Source organism: Haemaphysalis longicornis, unplaced genomic scaffold (assembly GCF_048455015.1).
Source record: "Haemaphysalis longicornis isolate Haplotype H1 unplaced genomic scaffold, Haemaphysalis longicornis Haplotype H1 scaffold_1, whole genome shotgun sequence".
In the NCBI taxonomy this organism is placed as follows: Eukaryota; Metazoa; Arthropoda; class Arachnida; order Ixodida; family Ixodidae; genus Haemaphysalis; species Haemaphysalis longicornis.
In genome coordinates, this window is record NW_027526203.1 from 284,758,761 (window position 1) to 284,764,649 (window position 5,889).

A 5,889-nucleotide genomic window follows, 5' to 3' on the forward strand; every position below is an offset into this window, starting at 1 on the left:
AGACAGCGTAGAAAATAGGACTAGCAACAGTATGTTCCCGAGAGCCTTGTGTATAACACTGTACTCTGCGTGCCCAAAGAGGCTTTCACCCCACCCACGGCAGTGGCTCAGTGGCTGAGACGTTGTGCTGCTCAGGAATTGTACACAGCCACGGCAGCCGTTTTTCTGATGGAGGCAAAAACGAAAACGCCTGTGCGCAACATTTTAGCCCATGTTAAGCATCTCCTGATGCTCTCAATTAATCCGTAACCCTTTTCTACAGTGAGCCTTATATCCCAGGGGCAGATCCGGCACATAAAGCCCCAATTTGAACGTTTGCTTTCTCCCCAACGCTTGTGTCCAACGCGAAACGAAATGTAATTCTCAATGTGCGAGAACTGTCATTTTGAATGCAGATAACTGAATGAAACGTCTCGTGCTTGTGTGTTATTTCTAGCGACATGCAGTGATGCAACATGTGTATGCAAAATCCCTCGTCGTAAAACTATTTAGTAGAGGCTAGCCTTAGGAACCACTTTGAGTCCCAGGCGTTGCCATCTTCATTCATTGTAGACTGCAGGCAGCGTCGCGCTGGTGTGTTCCCTTTGTTTTATTGCACAAGTGCTCCAGTCCTTTCATTATCTCGCTTGGTTATACGGCCATCGACATATACGAGCTCGAAAGCGTACCAGCCCCCTTGCTTGCTTCGATGCAAACTACGTATAAAAGGGGCAGTGTACCCTCCTTCCTCCCTCCTGATCTTCTGCAAACACACTTTAGCCCAACACACAACACAGTTGCATCGCTTAATCTCTCTTTCTTTCATTCACTGTCCTTCTATCTACCCTTCTTGCTAGCGTGTAAGTACTAGTGATGCAAAACTATCGATACATTGACTCTCGATACTACCCATAGGTTTTTTTTTTTTTTAACTATCGATAAGGAAGAAAACAGGGACAAGAATTGGACAAGAATAGTTCTTGCTAGAGCCACTAGATCAGTTTTCAGGGTACCGTCACTGTTTTCTGTCATTGTTGTATGCCCCCGACAGCGGGAATTGGTCGAACCACGTAACGTAACATTTGTTTACCCCGGAAGACCCATGGGCGCTGACATTTTGGTGCCTCTGTGTTGCCGCGGGCGCGCGTTCTTCGATAAATCGTCATTTTCGGAGTGCAGTGTGGCTGTATGACACGTTTAGAGTGAGTTTTTAAGCCCCAGGCACAGTAGCGATGCCGTGCTGCCCTGTACCGGGCTGTTTCAACCGGCCGCAAGGCGCAAAACGACTGCTTCGATTCCGGCGGCGAATGAACGACTGTGGCCCAGCATAATTTACAGCCACTAGTAAAGCATAGCTTATTTAGTGGGTTTAGCGTAACCTAGACCCACTAAATAAACTACGCTAGCGTAACCGAGCGCGACCCGGTCGCACCGGCGTGCAGGCTCGAAATTCTCGAAAAGTTAACACAGCTGTCATGGTTGCCAAGTGGCACCCGGACCAATTCCGCCCGTCAGTGTCGGCTGTAATAGGTCGAATAAAGCTGGCCACCCTGGCGTTAGGCACCGAAATGGCTGCCGCCGTTCGTCAGTGTCGGTACTCTTAAGCGTAGCTTATTTAGTGGCTCTAGTTCTTGCCACTTGAACGAGTGCCAAGAATGAACAGTGACATCAGCGACATGTCAGTTATTTTAGAAGCGTTAACTAAAAAATCAAAGCCCTTTATTAAGAGAAAGGTACTTAAAACGCGAAGCTTTTTCCGATGCAACCTGAGTGAAAGTCAAAGTCAAAAATCCAAACTGCTTCGACCATGTAGGAATAGCGCAATCGCATAACGCGAGGTACCCTGGTTCGATTCCCACTACAGGAAACGTTTTTTTTTTTCTTGGGGCATTTGATGTGCCTTCACTTATCATCATCATCATCGTTTTGTGAAACGCAATGTGTAAAGTTAGCCTTCCTGCAGTGCGTTATGTAGTGACATCGAACGTCATCATTCAGGCATAGAAAGCTTCGCTTTAAAAGGGAAACTTAAACGCAACTAATAGGAAGCTTGCTGTTAGCAAAGAGGGAATATATTCACAAAGGGACTATCTGCGTAACATTACGCACAACATGGATGAAATAATGACAGTAGCGGAAAGGTTAAATGCTGATCGAGTTTTGCTATAGAAACGGCATAAAGCTGCAGGAAATGAGCTAATAACCGTGCATTCCATAAATGATAGCGGAGACGCTGTACTAGAAAATTGTCCAAACTTATTCTGGGATTCCCGGTAACTTCAAAGTTTCCCCTAGCCTGGAAAAATGCGGATATAATTCTGATCCCCAAGGGCGGTATCGTCAAAGAGGGCAAGAACCGGAGACCCGTAAGCTTACTCTCTATTGTATATAAGTTGTTTACAAAGGTTTCAATCAACCGCATAAGCAACAACCTAGATTTCCAACAACCGGGAAATCTAGGTTGGGCTGGATTTAGAAAAGGCTACTTAACTATTGATCCCATTCCCATTATCAATCCCATAAGAGAAAGTTTTGGAGTAAAATGAACCACTTACATGAAATTTATAGATTACGAAAAAGCGTTTGATTTTCTAAACACCGACGCAGTGGTGGAAGCATTGAAAGCCTGCAGGGAATAGAGGAGACTTACATAAGGCTCTTGGAGAGCATGCTCAAGGAATGAAGCGGCATTTTTTCTTCACAAAAAGTGGGCAAATTTTCCGATGAAAAAGGAGTAAAACAACTTCACACGTTGTTTTTGTAAACTTTGTAAAACCTTTTTAAACCGTGTCGTTGTAAAAACGACGAGACACGTCCCGCGATTTGAGCATTTTTCTGAAAATCCTAGGAGGTATCTCGTATGGCCTCCGGCATTATCTCAAGGACCGCCCAGATGTTGCGCTGGAACGGTCACATTTATTTGATGGCCCAAGAAAAAAAACTGCTGCGTAGGACGTTGTTGCAAATTATACATCCACCGGGACATTACGCGACTCCAGTTTCTGCAGGGCATGGACCTCACTCACATGTGGTGATCTGTCGTGTGTGGTTTCGGAAATGTGATGACAATCGCCGACGTACTTTCTCAAGGCAAAATATCCATGTGACGAGAGTTTGCACAGGGTGATGGTGGTCACTCGTGTCTCGTTTGCTGCTAACTGTAATAATATAGTCATACGTTTCCTTTAAACTTGAAAGCGAATCAGCGAACTTTAGACAAACGTTGACAGAATGTCCTCGGTTGCCACCGGCTGCCAGCCGTCCGCGTGGCCTAATGGATAAGGCGTCTGATTCCGGATCAGAAGATTGCAGGTTCGAGTCCTGTCGCGGACGTCGTTTTTTTTTTTTTTATTTTGAAAAGAAACCTCACTTTTTCCGCATTTTGTTTTTGTTCTTGCTGGTCATTTTTTTTTTCAAACTTGGAGAGCGATGTAGAAGTTATTTCATTGTGCGTGCTTTCCTCGCAACAGCAGGTTCAGATGATTTGTTTACTGACCTGACCTTTTTCAGCGACTCCTGTATTTGAAATGTACGTGCTGTACATTTTGCTTGTGCTTTCTTAGTTATAACTCTTTTTTCCTTTCATTTTTATTCAGTCATGTGCTATCATCCTCGTTTCATGGAGTAGCCGCCACAGCTCCCCGTTCACGCGTACGTGACCGGATCCCACAGTGTCGCATCCTGTTCCTTGCTGCTATCATCTGTGGCGACACTGTGGGATCCCTGTGTAACAAACTGAACCGCTTTAGCTGTGTTAGGATTTTGAACGAGATTATTTCTTCCTGTGAAAGTACAGGTGCTAGTCAGGTGACCGACCGATGACGGTAATGGCCCCACTCACCCATTACCGTCATCGGTCGGTCACCTGACTAGCACCTGTACTTTCACAGGAAGAAATAATCTCGTTCAAAATGCTAACACAGCTAAAGCGGTTCAGTTTGTTACACAGGGATCCCACAGTGTCGCCACAGATGATAGCAACAAGGAACAGGATGTCCATTTTGTCGCGCGTCCCCGTCGCCTTCATGTGATGTTCTGCCGCTCTTGAACAGCGCGATAATCTCAAACACTTTTTGCGACTCATTGCAGACGCATCGTAAATTTGTCGTGTAATTGACGTCTTTGTGGCAGATTTGCCAGTTTCACATGGAATTCCGTGCTTCCTTTTTGGGGCCCTCTTTGCGGGCCTGATGAGGTGGCGACACAGCAAACGTCAAATTCGTTTTATTTTGTACGGAAACATACAAACAAAAATTATTATATATTATTATTATTATATTATACAGACAGTTTCGGGCCCTTTTCTCTCTCTCCCCCTTCAAAACGTCAAAATAAAAGAAAGGAGCCCTATTTGCGTGAACTTTCCGTGAATTCGCCACCTTGACCCACTGGCGTATACGCAGGATGCCATTCCGGGAGGCTGCGCCAATTTCCCAAAAGGGAGAGAGCGAATATGGAAGACGGAAAAAGTAAAAACGACAATAAAATGAGAAGAACTAAGAACCAAGGCAAGTATTTTATTCAACCCTTTAAAAAATTCGGCATGATGACGTGCTCTACATAACATTCCAGTTGCTTTCTAATGTTTTTTGCACAGGTAAATTGCAAAATGGTTAATCGTCGTGGTTACAGTCTACATCGAAGCGGCATATGGTTGATACATGGCTTGTGACACAATATTAATTATCGGTAGTCATTATTCGATTATAGGCAGCGTTCGTGGCCTCGTCCGTCTTCTCAATCCACCCCCACTCCCAGAAAAACATTTCAGTGGGTGGATGGGCGAGGGAGGGCGTAGCCATCCGCGGTCGCCATTTTTCTAATGAAGGCGAAAAACGGGAACGCCCGCGTGCAGAGATTTACGAGAACGTTAAAGGTACCCAGATCACCTAATCTAATCAGTAGCCCAACACTACGGCACGTATCATAGCTGACGATGTAGCTTCGGTGCCTAAAACAACAAAAGTTGAAATGTTTGAGCGTTGGAGCCCTGCAGGTGCATAGTGGCTCCCTGCAGGCTGACGACGACGGCCAAGTGCGTGGTTGATTGCCTAATCGACCGATATGCCAGTAGAAGACTTGCGAGGTCAACTCGCAGCCCATCGTACACACGCCAAGAGATGTAGCCTTGCATGCGGCTAAACCACGCTGCATGGTTATGCGCAATACAGTGCATCATACTGAACACAGCCGTGTTTTATATTAGACAACCGGTGAGTCACATAAAACACAACCCTGGAATAAAACACAACTGCACTGTCACCATCTCGGGCAGACCTAAACTGCTGATTCCTACCATGGCGTTGACAGTAGCGGTGGTGGGGGCGTTCAGAAACATTACAGATTTTCTTCAGCTTACACGGCGCAAGAAATTACCTCTTGTTTCCGTAGTATACACTTCCGCCCCGCTTTCTCGTATCTCAGCCTGCATCGTAACACCACCTTCGTAGTGGCAATTTCAAATGGTAATCTTATTTCTGCGGCACAGCTCTTCCTCATGTCTTGATTGGCAGCTGATGGGCCTAGTCTTCCCGTTTCCCCAGTCGCTCATCAGGATCCCTTGCGTCCAAGGTCGCATATATATGCAGACACAAGCAGTTCTAAAATAATTCATTTTGACCAGCTTTGCTATTTGAGGAAAGCAAGTTCAACAGGAGACTACTAGAGGCTCGGGTAACAGCCATGGTAAATTTGGCACCAGGTGGGTGCTCTTTTGCGAGAGCAGTAAGTACTCGTGGAGACAAATTGTAACCCGCATACAGACCTGGCTTGTTCCTTCCCAACAAGAAGCTCCGCACGCGAGAAACTTCGATGGGTAATGCCAGTGCGGTTTCATGTTTTGAGCTTAATAAATAAATAACTCGCAAAAACTAAATCCCCCTACGGTCCCCACTCGTTCATGGTACCTGA

The 5,889-nt window shown here is 45.7% G+C and overlaps 1 non-coding gene across 1 annotated transcript; it reads left to right on the forward strand.

The window, feature by feature from the left end:
- Positions 1-3,239: 3,239 nt before the first annotated feature.
- On the forward strand, positions 3,240-3,312 carry Trnar-ccg (transfer RNA arginine (anticodon CCG)). The gene has a single exon. It is a non-coding gene; the product is annotated as a tRNA-Arg (tRNA).
- Positions 3,313-5,889: the final 2,577 nt, after the last annotated feature.